Raw genomic sequence first — 13,093 nt, 5'->3', positions numbered from 1 at the left:
TAAGAGTGGTGGTGGTGTAAGGGTGGTGAGGTGTAAGGGTGGTGGTGGTGTAAGGGTGGTGGAGGTGTAAGAGTGGTGGAGGTGTAAGGGTGGTGGTGGTGTAAGGGTGGTGGAGGTGTAAGAGTGGTGGAGGTGTAAGGGTGGTGGAGGTGTAAGGGTGGTGGAGGTGTAAGAGTGGTGGAGGTGTAAGGGTGGTGGTGGTGTAAGGGTGGTGGAGGTGTAAGGGTGGTGGAGGTGTAAGGGTGGTGGTGGTGTAAGGGTGGTGGAGGTGGTGGAGGTGTAAGGGTGGTGGTGGTGTAAGAGTGGTGGAGGTGTAAGGGTGGTGGAGGTATAAGGGTGGTGGAGGTGTAAGGGTGGTGGTGGTGTAAGGGTGGTGGTGGTGTAAGGGTGGTGGAGGTGTAAGTGTGGTGGTGGTGTAAGGGTGGTTGAGGTGGTGGAGGTGTAAGGGTGGTTGAGGTGGTGGAGGTGTAAGTGTGGTGGTGGTGTAAGTGTGGTGGTGGTGTAAGGGTGGTTGAGGTGGTGGAGGTATAAGGGTGGTGGAGGTGTAAGTGTGGTGGAGGTGTAAGGGTGGTTGAGGTGGTGGAGGTGTAAGGGTGGTGGTGGTGTAAGTGTGGTGGTGGTGTAAGAGTGGTGGAGGTGTAAGTGTGGTGGTGGTGTAAGGGTGGTTGAGGTGGTGGAGGTGTAAGGGTGGTGGAGGTGTAAGAGTGGTGGAGGTGTAAGGGTGGTTGAGGTGGTGGAGGTGTAAGGGTGGTGGTGGTGTAAGGGTGGTGGAGGTGTAAGGGTGGTGGTGGTGTAAGGGTGGTTGAGGTGGTGGAGGTGTAAGGGTGGTGGTGGTGTAAGGGTGGTTGAGGTGGTGGAGGTGTAAGTGTGGTGGTGGTGTAAGGGTGGTGGTGGTGTAAGGGTGGTGGAGGTTTAAGGGTGGTTGAGGTGGTGGAGGTGTAAGTGTGGTGGTGGTGTAAGGGTGGTGGAGGTGTAAGTGTGGTGGTGGTGTAAGGGTGGTGGTGGTGTAAGGGTGGTGGAGGTGTAAGAGTGGTTGAGGTGGTGGAGGTGTAAGTGTGGTGGTGGTGTAAGGGTGGTGGAGGTGTAAGGGTGGTGGTGGTGTAAGAGGTGGTGGAGGTGTAAGGGTGGTGGTGGTGTAAGGGTGGTTGAGGTGGTGGAGGTGTAAGTGTGGTGGTGGTGTAAGTGTGGTGGTGGTGTAAGGGTGGTGGAGGTGTAAGGGTGGTGGTGGTGTAAGGGTGGTTGAGGTGGTGGAGGTGTAAGTGTGGTGGTGGTGTAAGGGTGGTGGTGGTGTAAGGGTGGTGGAGGTGTAAGAGTGGTGGTGGTGTAAGGGTGGTTGAGGTGGTGGAGGTGTAAGTGTGGTGGTGGTGTAAGGGTGGTGGAGGTGTAAGTGTGGTGGTGGTGTAAGGGTGGTTGAGGTGGTGGAGGTGTAAGTGTGGTGGTGGTGTAAGTGTGGTGGTGGTGTAAGGGTGGTGGAGGTTTAAGGGTGGTTGAGGTGTAAGTGTGGTGGTGGTGTAAGGGTGGTGGAGGTGTAAGTGTGGTGGTGTGTAAGGGTGGTGGTGGTGTAAGGGTGGTGGAGGTGTAAGAGTGGTTGAGGTGGTGGAGGTGTAAGTGTGGTGGTGGTGTAAGGGTGGTGGAGGTGTAAGGGTGGTGGTGGTGTAAGGGTGGTGGAGGTGTAAGGGTGGTGGTGGTGTAAGGGTGGTTGAGGTGTGAGGAGTGTAAGTGTGGTGGTGGTGTAAGGGTGGTGGTGGTGTAAGGGTGGTGGAGGTGTAAGGGTGGTTGAGGTGGTGGAGGTGTAAGTGTGGTGGTGGTGTAAGGGTGGTGGAGGTGTAAGGGTGGTGGTGGTGTAAGGGTGGTTGAGGTGGTGGAGGTGTAAGTGTCGGTGGTGGTGTAAGGGTGGTGGTGGTGTAAGGGTGGTGGAGGTGTAAGAGTGGTGGTGGTGTAAGGGTGGTTGAGGTGGTGGAGGTGTAAGTGTGGTGGTGGTGTAAGGGTGGTGGAGGTGTAAGTGTGGTGGTGGTGTAAGGGTGTTGAGGTGGTGGAGGTGTAAGTGTGGTGGTGGTGTAAGTGTGGTGGTGGTGTAAGGGTGGTGGAGGTGTAAGAGTGGTGGAGGTATAAGAGTGGTGGAGGTGTAAGGGTGGTGGAGGTGTAAGAGTGGTGGTGGTGTAAGGGTGGTGGAGGTGTAAGGGTGGTGGAGGTGTAAGAGTGGTGGAGGTGTAAGGGTTGGTGGTGGTGTAAGGGTGGTTGAGGTGGTGGAGGTGTAAGGGTGGTGGTGGTGTAAGGGTGGTTGAGGTGGTGGAGGTGTAAGTGTGGTGGTGGTGTAAGGGTGGTGGTGGTGTAAGGGTGGTGGAGGTATAAGGGTGGTGGAGGTGTAAGGGTGGTGGAGGCGTACAGCTCCCCACTGCTCGGACTCATCCGTCAGGGACGGGGCCGGTGGAGAACAGTGCGACCCCCCACAGCTCGGTGCTGGGCAGATAAGGGACGCTGCTCTCCAGAAGCTGCCAGGCTGCTCGCTAATCTGCCGTGACTTAATTCAAGTATAATGGGGTTCTTCTGCTGATACAGATCAGGCAATATGGTCTCAGATTAAGTTGCTTGTTAATGGTGATTCTAAGAGTCCATTGTAGTCTGGGAACAGACTCAATCTGCGCCTGGAAAAACTGGGACTGAACATCAACTGCATGTGATCTGGCGTGCTTTGTAATTACAGCCATTAATCACAGTGTAATGACAAAACGTGCCCTTTGAAATTGTAGCTTGTTTTATGCCTTGGGATTTAATGGTGGTTTCATTAAGGATGCCTCCGTAATGGAAAAGGGTTTTAAATATTAAATATTTATGATCCTCTTATGAGTTGCCTCTTTCCACCTCTAGAGGGCACATCTGAGCACTAAACCTATGTGTTTTTGGCAGAGATTCAGAAAAGGAGGTTGTGTAGCTAAACATTTTTACAGGTTACACCGAGTTAGGATTAATATGACGTGAAGCCTGTTCCACAAAATTCTCCACAAAAGAAAATGTTCGTCTGTGCTGAGAATTTTGGAAACAGCTCTGCTGAGTGAGAACGAGCTGTCCAGACACACACGTTTATTTTAAGTGCTACTGAGATATCAGCTTTAATATTGCATAATCATTTCTTTGTTTGCATGTATAAATCTGTGATAGTGATCCAGAAGATGTTCACAACAAGGAGCTGCTTTTAAATCCTTATTTAATACCAATTTGCTGTTTTTGATTAGATCACTGAACGATAATGACCTAAAAGAAAATATGCTAATGCGCTTAGCAGTATCAGAAAGTTATTGTAGTTTTCTGCATTTTCCCATTCAAATGAGGCCACAAGTGAAACACACTAAATCATTACGCCTCACTACTCTTCCGTTTCAGTCTTGTTAATCACAGCTAGCTACGGGGAATAAGCACAATTACAACCGTGCTGCGGCAGACCAGTGTCTAGTGTGAGGTGCGCTACCTTCTCGTGGTAAGCTGTTATGAGCCAGAGCTCGATGTCCAGGTTGGATCCTCTCTTCTCCGCACCGATAAACTGCAGGATGTTCTCGTGTCTCATGCCGGGCAGATTGTAGATCTCATACTCATTCTGCCAGGACTGCTTGTCCTAAGAAGCATTGGCATGTAAACGTGAGTCAAAGCACCAGATACAACAACCCATTCAAAGTTCAGCAGGGACATGTGTGGACAAACTGTGTCAACGTGAGGACAAACAAGGACACAGGAGTGACACAGGAGTCCACAACACGTCTTCTCTTTAAATGGTTTAGAAAAAATATATTAAGATGTCTATGAGGAACTGTTTGGAAGTACAAAGTCTGAACTTCAAATAGTCTAAAGCTGTACACAATTGAACCTACACGCCGATGCCAGAGTAGGAAGAAGGGCTTGTAGACATTTTTTGAAAATGATATGATGCAACAGAAGCACAACAGAATGAGATCATGTGGCTACCAGACCCGTTACTCTCACGTGACTACCAGACCCGTTACTCTCACGTGACTACCAGACCCGTTACTCTCACGTGACTACCAGACCCGTTACTCTCACGTGACTACCAGACCCGTTAAGCTCATGTGGCTACCAGACCCATTACTCTCACGTGTTTTTTATTTATTTTATTTTCCGTTGTAAAGCACTGTGGCTTGTGCCTGTGAAAAGTGCTATATAAATGAATTTTACTTACTTACTTACTTACTACCAGACCCGTTACTCTCACGTGACTACCAGACCCGTTACTCTCACGTGACTACCAGACCCGTTACTCTCACGTGACTACCAGACCCGTTACTCTCACGTGGCTACCAGACCAGTTAATCTCGCGTGGCTGCCAGACCCGTTACTCTCACGTGACTACCAGACCCGTTACTCTCACATGACTACCAGACCCGTTACTCTGATGTGGCTACCAGACCCGTTAATCTCACGTGACTACCAGACCCGTTACTCTCGCGTGGCTGCCAGACCCGTTAAGCTCATGTGGCTGCCAGACCCATTACTCTCACGTGACTACCAGACCTGTTACTCTCACGTGGCTGCCAGACCCGTTACTTTCACGTGGCTACCAAACCCGTTACTCTCGCGTGGCTACCAGACCAGTTAATCTCACGTGGCTGCCAGACCCGTTACTTTCACGTGACTACCAAACCCGTCCCTCTCACGTGGCCGGACCGACAGCCCCGTGCCGAGGTTGCGGATTTTGATCACTTACTTGGATGGGAAAGATCTTGACTGCCACGTAGTCGCTGAGCAGCTGAGCCTTCCACACGCAAGCCGAAGCGCCCCCTGGCCTTCACCTCCAGCAACTGCAGGGGCTTCTGTCCCAGGATGGGGGACGAGGGCATGGGGCCGGGGTCCTGAAAGGTACGGGTGGAGGGCGTGAGGTCGGGAAGGTCCCGCGGGGACAGAGGAGCGGGTGGAGGAGGCCCACGTCTGTCCTGGCCACGTTGTTCATCACATTGTCAGCAAGATATAAGACAATATGGTCCCCACTGTGGGTATCTGACCAACAACTGTGTTGATACACTTCACAAAAAGAGTAAAACTAAAGCCATTGCTTGTGGTACAGAATAACACAAGGTGGTCGATCTTCCTGTATTATTACCTCACCCAGGCCCTCCCATACCTGTATTCCTGTAACAGGACAATTCTGAGCACGTTACCTATATTAGAAATAAACCAAGTCATGTCACTGATGTACGGTTGGGTCAATAATGTCAGCAAATGTTGCCCTGTAGTTCTACATAGCTTTGACAGAGGGGACGTATGGGAGTTGTAGTTCTGTGCTTGTTAAATATAATCCATAGCTGTTGTGGGTGGACTGCTGTACTGATGAGAAGCTGATCCAGGCTGAAGGGCTGTGGTACTGAAGCCACGATAGCAGGTCGAAACCACACAAAGACATTGACCACAGTACGATTAGTGATTCATGATTGGGCCTGTTTTCATTTCAAATGACGACAACTGTGCCCTTTTTTAATATTGAACAAAACAAACAACCTCAAAAAAAAAAAAAAAAACCCTACCATTGTACGCCCTCGAGCCACTGACCCGTGCCGTGTGTTGGCAGTCCGCACGGATGTGTGGTTGAGCGGCATGTGCACACACACACACACACACACACACACACAGTCCACACCCAACATGGCATTTTCTGACCAATTAACCTCTGTGAGCAGAAACACAATGGGCTCTGCTCCTCCACCACGCAAGTCCTTATCAGATCAGCTCACTCCCACAATCCACCGCCACTCACAGGGAGGTGCGGCCCGGCGTTTCTCCTCTCACTCTATATGCATTGGCTTAGTTCTGCTGTGTACTCCCAGGCATCAGGACACACACACACACACACACACACACACACACACACACACACACACACACACACACACACACACACACACACACACACACACCACACACACACACACACACACAAAACCCAAACAAACAAAGAAGCAAACAACAACAAAATATAACCCAGCACCCAAACAGCCTACCTGCCTCCCTAAGTCATAAATCTTAAGTGAGTGAGTAAGTGAAAGCACACACATTTAGCCTCTCCTTTTTAAAAAAAAAAAAACATCTACGCACACACCACCACGTCAAGGTAGGACAAGGGAGGGGGGCGTTATTTACTCGTTTATTTTTATTTTTGCAGGACCTGCGGTAGCACCCTCACCAGGAAGACCCGAGGTGAAGAGTTTGGACATAAGTAGGGCGGGCGTGGGGGCGTGGAGGCGTTATACTCGGCCTACTTTCCCTCCCCCTGGCTGTGGGCGGACCACAGTGGCCCCTGAGTCCAGACTCCAAAGCATATGGATCTGGGTTGGGTACCGAGCTCCACTCGCTCCTCCAGGAATTTTGTGACGGAGGGGAAAAAAGAAGAGAGATGAAGTGATGGTGAGCGGGAATGAGACGGGACGAAAGGGCAGAACATCCATCACAGCAGCGTGGGAGGAGGAGAGGGGGAGAGAGGGAGGGAGAAAGAGAGAGAGAGGACATGAGGGGGGGAGGAGGGAAAAACGAGGACAGGAGAGAAAGGGAATACGTCTGAGATTGAGTTGCTTTCGCTGTTACCCAAAACTAGCCCTGAAAGAGCTGACACAGAAAGAGAGTGGAAGAGTGGAGAGAAGAGCGTGTGTGTGTGTGTGTGTGTGTGTGTGTGTGTGTGTGTGTGTGTGTGTGTGTGTGTGTGTGTGTGTGTGTGTGTGCTGGGGGGGACAACACATCTTTACTCTCTATGCTTCTGGTCATACTGCACAGAATGATTCCTGATACTCACTTTCCATTTGGCTCATTGTCAGTCACAAATCAGATGAATAACTATGGCTCTTTACGGCAGCATTATGGTTTATATTTATTATTATTTTTAGCAAGGGAAAAATATATAGGGTTGTTCACCTGTAATTTAAGAGGGTGATCTTTCTCCCTGAAAGCCCGGGGTGGATATTGAATGTCTGTGTGCAGGTTACAAGGGTTCGTGTTGTTGAGAGTCCGACAAACCAGACACCAGTGGAAAATGTCCGGGAGCAACTGACCTGTCGGTATCTTCACACACATGTCAGCGTCTTTCGACATGCACCTACTGCCCCCAAAACCCGCAGTTTAATATTTGAGTGAAACTTGGCCACAGTCTGTTTCTCACACGGACTCCGAATTATTTAAAAGAACGTTTCGGCCCCCAAAAAGCTAACTTCACTAGCAGTGAACAAAAACCAACTGGAACTAGTTAGGTCGGCGTAAGAAGACCGGCTAACCGGTTGAGCCATTTCTGTACGCTAAGGTGAGGAAGTAGTGAACTAACTCATGCAAATAAGGGGCGGAGAATCACACGGAAGCAGGTGCATTATAATGGGTGCAACTGAGGTGCTAATCCAGCTTTAACGAGTCACGAGCCCCGCGGGATCCAGCGAACAAGGACAGGACACGATGCGTGAACCACTACAGCCTTGGCCGGCGTGGTGGTGCTCATGAGAGGGACGGATGTCCCGCTGACAGGGGCCGTGTGGTTTCCATACCTCCATGACCACAGTGGTCCAGGAGGAAGACGTGCAGGAAGACACGTTCTCACTTACGGCGTTTGCTCGAGTGTTTAAACTGTCCGGTTGTCTACTGCATTCCTTTAAGGAAGTCATGCTTGCCCTGGAATGGTTTCGTAACCTTTAGGGTTGTGAGAATTGTGGTGATGAATGCCTTGCTTTAAAAAAAAAAAAAAAAAAGAGTTTTCAAGTTGTGTGTGTGAAATGGTTTTCTGTAACACAGAAGAGTTCGAGAACCTGTTGCAGTTTGAGGTCAGAAACTCACAGATTACGCAACTTTGACGTGGACCCCGCACACTGAGGGGATAAAGCTGGTTTTACACATTTTCAGGTTAAGCTACCAACACATCTTGGCAGCTTCCAAGTGGACATATGAAGTGCGTAACATCCACACACTCCCGGCAGGACATTCTCTGCATGCTCTGAGACACGCATGCACGGGAAAGCAAGTCATCAAAATTACCATGCACCTCACTGAAGGTGGCGCTGTGCTTGAATCCCAGCAGAAAATAAGGAATTTAAATACTCATCCGTGCACAACAAAAAAAGAACCCCACCCACCCAAAAAAAAAACAAAAAAAATATTCGAACAAACAAAGAAACACATAAAAAAAAAGAAGAACTCAATGTGCAGGGCGCGACTCAAAAACAAAACTCACACTCACAAAGTGGGATGCTGTCGAGTATTCTCGAATGCGGCTCATTTAAATAAACTAATTAAAAATGAAACAAGCTGAAATCAAGACAGAAGGATGGGTGAATGAGTCTTCTCTTACCTCTACCATGATATGAAAGGCATGCTGGTTGAGGAAGAGGAGGAAGCAGAGGAAGAGGCGTTAGTTAGAGAGCGCAGGATGGAGTGAGATGAGATTGTGCAGATCTGGGTCAAATGTAAGTCCAAGTAGCCTGGTTTGCCTCCGCGGCCCTGTGGTCTGGTCAGGGTTAAACACCGCTGCAGGTGCACACCGTCACCGTGGGGCGCCCGCAACATGCCGACACACGGCCAGACTGTGGTGCTGTCAGTCAGTCAGTCTGCGCTGGTCTGTACTGCACTGCTTGTACACCCTGGTCTGTACTGCACTGCTTGTCAGTAGTTGCTCCTGAGTTGTAATACTGTGCTGTCAGTCAGTTCTCACTACTGATTTATTATACCATGCTGTTAGTAAGTACTCACTACTGATGAGTTGTAGTACTGTTCTGTCAGTCAGTACTCTCTCCTGAGTTATAATACTGTCTGTCAGTCAGTAAGTAGGCAACTCTTTCATATAACTTTCCTAGGAGTATGTTTATGTATTTAAATTTTATGTATTAAATACACAGACAATCTGACAGCACTCTTCCCCTTTAAAAGAAGACAGAGGTCAGGTCAATTCTGAATCCCAGAAGTGCACAGACATGCCTCAAAAATCAGTGGAAGTTAGACTGGAATGTGCTGCTGTCAATCAAGCCGTTTCCATGAGACTCTGCAGTCTTCCCAAGAGAGACACAGGACAGACTGACGTCACACGCAGGACAGACTGACGTCACCGTCACACGCAGGACGACCGCAGGTGTAACCTCAGTGACTCTCTACAGCCGTGTAACTACCACTTCTTACACCATGAATTTACTATTAGCCTTTTTAGAAGGCTTTTCAAAGAAAAATATTAACATTTAATGTGATTAAGTCTGAAATAAATTCTCCTGAAAGACTAAATATATATATTTATATATATTCTTTTTATCCCCCATAAGTTGTCACAAAAAATATTCATTTTCAGTACCTAAAATGAGTGTGTAGAATGTCTTTATGTACCTTTTTGGTCCTAGTGCCTACTTTATAATTGCATCATTCAGAGTGAAAATGTAAATAAGTACATTTTGCCTGGGTTTATTTAAAATAATCCTGAAACCAAATTGTAAATGTTTATATTTAAACTTGTCCGAATGTTAGACTAAAAAGCCTCAAGCTGTTTTTACAGCATGTTCCATGTTATTTTCGTTGAGGGTACCAGTAATGGTCTTGGGTTTGCAGTGTTTAGCCTGGGCATGGCAGATAACAAGTTGATAAAGTGCATCTCCACAGCTGCTGGCTCCTCCCAGGGCGTTGCAGGACAGCCGTGCCCCACGCTCCTTCACCAATGCTCACTGTGGAAGCTCAGCGCTATCGTGAGGCACACGTGCACACGCCACTTGGGAGGCACCAATAACAGATGTGACGAGGGGAAGGAGTAGGGCGCACGCCGTCCGCACGCCGTCCGCACGCACGCCGTCCGCACGCACGCCGTCCGCACGCACGCCGTCCGCACGCACGCCGTCCGCACCGCTGCACGCACGCACGCCGTCCACACGCACGTCGTCCGCACCGCTGCACGCACGATGATGCAACTTAGGGCTGGGTATCGATTCAAATTCCAAGAATCGATCCGATTCCGATTCTGAAGATTAAGAATCAATTTATTTCGATTTAATCCGATTTAATCGATTCGATCCGATTCAATCCAATTCGGGGTTTAGTGTTATTAAAAACGTATTTAAGCTGTTTCCTGACTATGTACAGAAGCAACATGTTAAAACTAGTATTATATCGATATTAATCAGCAAATAGTTACTGGTAGTTGGTAGTTACTGATGGCTGGAAGACTGGTGAAAAGGGTCATCATAAATCTACCTTCAAGAAAGGTAATCCAGGACAATAAACAGAGGACATCTTTGAGGTGTCTATATCTGCAACAGTGGACTCCTACTGGGTCACTAACCAGTGCATTATTATTATGATTGAAATAATTAAGAATTCACCCAAAAGCTGTTGCTACCAAATGCATTTTTATTTTAAAAGTGCTCACACTTAATAAACTGAAAGTATAAAATGTAAACGTGTATTTTTCTTTAAAGTGCGAATATAAGAACAGAACTGTCATGTTACGGTCCCTGACCCCTCCCTGTTGGGCGTGTGTTAACGTTGTCTGCGTCTACTCGTCTGTGTATCTCCGTGGGTGCGGGTGCGTCCTGTGATCATCCGTCTCACCTGTAGCTCGTCTCGTCATCACGTGGGGTTTATGTGGTTTGTCTACTTAATGTGCGTTCGCGCAGCGTACTGTGCTCGTCGTTGTTTGAGTCACACATGTTCTATGTAAACGTGTTTTATGTGCGCTGTCTGCGCTTCGGTAAATGTAATAAACGTAACGATTTGGAAAGTGCAAAGGATTCTGTCTCCATCGCCTCGCGCCCAACGTTACAAGAACATTTTTAACTTTTTAAACTGTAAAAACACTGGGTAAACTGTCAGTGACATGGACTAACTGTAAATAGTCACTGACACTGGATAAACTGTCCTTCTGTTTTTAGATTTCCGATTTGACTATCGTCGTTACCGGCACTGTCCGACACCATGTTGTTTTACAGTTAGTTAGACCAAGCACGCCTGCGTGAATTCAGTGACGAGGCGGGGGTAAAAGTTCACTAAAAAATCGATCTTTGGACATACGAATCGATTATCAGATCATCATATGCGAATCGATTCTGAATCGGAAAATCGATTTTTTCAACACAGGCCTAATGCCACTTTACACAATCAGCACAGAGGAGCCTTTTTGCGGAAAAGGAGTGATCAGAAAGCGCAGAGCGGAGATGTTGCACACGAGCAAAAAAGCGGAAACGTGGAAGTGGAGAGGAAACGTGACGTGACGTGATTCCCTTCGCCGGGGTGACGTGAAATCAGCAGGGGGCAACAAACAAGACAGAGGGGTGAAACCTCAGGTCTTCATCTGCCTCTAAAATTCTTTAAAATAATCTTTTTCACATGTGGACAGCCAGTGGTTTTCCGATCTGCTAATTATTAACAAAGGCAATTCAATGCACACAGCAAATGATTTCATGTGCACAAGATGCATAAGACACTGGCTTACAATGGGACATTTCTAAAATTGCGAGTTGAGGTGTTACACAAGGCAAATTCTTCTGCAAACAAGTCATCACGACCTCTGACCACAGGAAGGACCACAGGAACTGTTGCAAGAGGGACACAGCGATGACAAACTCCTTGAACTAGTCCTTCGATCACCTTGACGTGCTATAGGTCTTAAAATGGAAAGTGACCGAACAGCGAAATGAAATTCATCTTGATTTAGAGGGAAGGGAATACTATTACCTACAACGTGCTCTAACTCACTGAGCTCCATTTCTGCTACAGCCTGAGTTGTAATGCAGTTTTCATATAGACCAGGATCAGGAGAAGCCAACCAACGTGAAGCACCTGAAGAAGGTGACATGCTGTAGAGAGGAACAGGTGCTGGACGAGGCCCGGTCTCCAACCGGAGAGAGACAACAGCACGACGGCTGTGAAGCAGCCAGGGTCTGTCACACCAGGAGACCCGTTCAGGTCCTCCTTCAGTTTCACATAAGGGAAAAAGTTTCATTACAAACAAAGCAACCAAAATTTCATAAGAGCTCCTTTGGGACCCAAGGCAACGAAAGAAAGCATGTTTTTTTATTTTATTTTGGAGGCTCATACTTGCGCCAGAAGGGAAAAAAGTCAAAATCTCCAACAAGCAAAATGTTGCTTTGGAAATGTGTGAGAAGCGGAGTTGGCTGTGGTTCAGACACGTTTGTGCGGCGTGGAGCAGCGAGTGACACCTTTAAAAACTGACCTACTTACTCAGACGCAAGCATGTCCATCTGCTGACAAAGATATTAGAAAGCCAAGAGAATGTCACTGTGAGACCAAATGTTACACTTCCTGCTTGAGTGTTACAGAACGAGTTGAAGCAGCGGTGATGCAATTTGCCAAGTAACACATGACACGAGCACCGTGCTCCTGCATCTCTGTAAGGTGCATTAGAACTCTACTGGGGCACCAACGCCCCTATCCAGCACAACAAGGACATGTGCAGACAGATATAACTGATGTCAGACGCAGCGTATCAGAAATGACATTACAGCCAAAATCTTATTATTGCAGAAAGTGGAACTCAACGGTTAAACATAATCAGTTTGTTATGAGAACTGTTGTATCGCTCTCTGTCAATATGGAAGTAAAGCCTCTGTGAGTTTTCACTATCTCGTTACCATCTGAGGGTTAGATGAACTCACTTATTAAGCTCTTGCAACCACTTTTTAAACTCTAAGGTTGCACATCCAAATGGGAAGTGAGATGTGTTTTAAAATCTTGGCACAACCACGAAGGCAGAAGGAGTGTTTAAATATTTCTGAGGGAAGAGTTATGAGAGCGTTCAGGGTTGACCCTCACTAACGCTACTGTTGCTGCTCCCAGCTCAGAGATGCTGTGACTCTGTATTCTGAATCTCCTGCGTGTGTGTAAAACCAGCATGTGTAAAGGTAAAACATCCAGAAGGTATGTAGGACGGCCTGACGATGTCACTTCCTGAGCATGTGTGACCCTGAGCGCATGGAGTGACTGTCACTCACGGCAACAAGAGAAGCTGCCCGGAGGACCGAACGAAATAACATCTCCCAACATCTCCACATGACTAGATGACTATGCACAGGTAAACAGCCAGAGTGTAGGTGCTCGAGCAAATTTAAATGCATACACAAATGTGCACATACAC

General features: G+C 47.9%; 1 pseudogene across 1 annotated transcript in view; it reads right to left on the bottom strand.

Annotated features, from left to right (window-relative positions):
• The window catches only part of LOC143497827 (activin receptor type-2A-like), a 273,830-nt pseudogene that overhangs the window by 239,015 nt on the left and 21,722 nt on the right, over nt 1–13,093 (bottom strand). The window contains exons 5-6 of the transcript XR_013125891.1: nt 4,715–4,859; nt 3,467–3,610 (exon numbers count right to left, since the gene is read on the bottom strand). The product of XR_013125891.1 is annotated as an activin receptor type-2A-like (transcript). The remainder of the gene's footprint in view (nt 1–3,466; nt 3,611–4,714; nt 4,860–13,093) is intronic.

This window comes from Brachyhypopomus gauderio, unplaced genomic scaffold (genome assembly GCF_052324685.1).
Source record: "Brachyhypopomus gauderio isolate BG-103 unplaced genomic scaffold, BGAUD_0.2 sc112, whole genome shotgun sequence".
Taxonomy (NCBI): Eukaryota; Metazoa; Chordata; class Actinopteri; order Gymnotiformes; family Hypopomidae; genus Brachyhypopomus; species Brachyhypopomus gauderio.
This window is presented reverse-complemented; position numbering and strand designations above follow the sequence as displayed.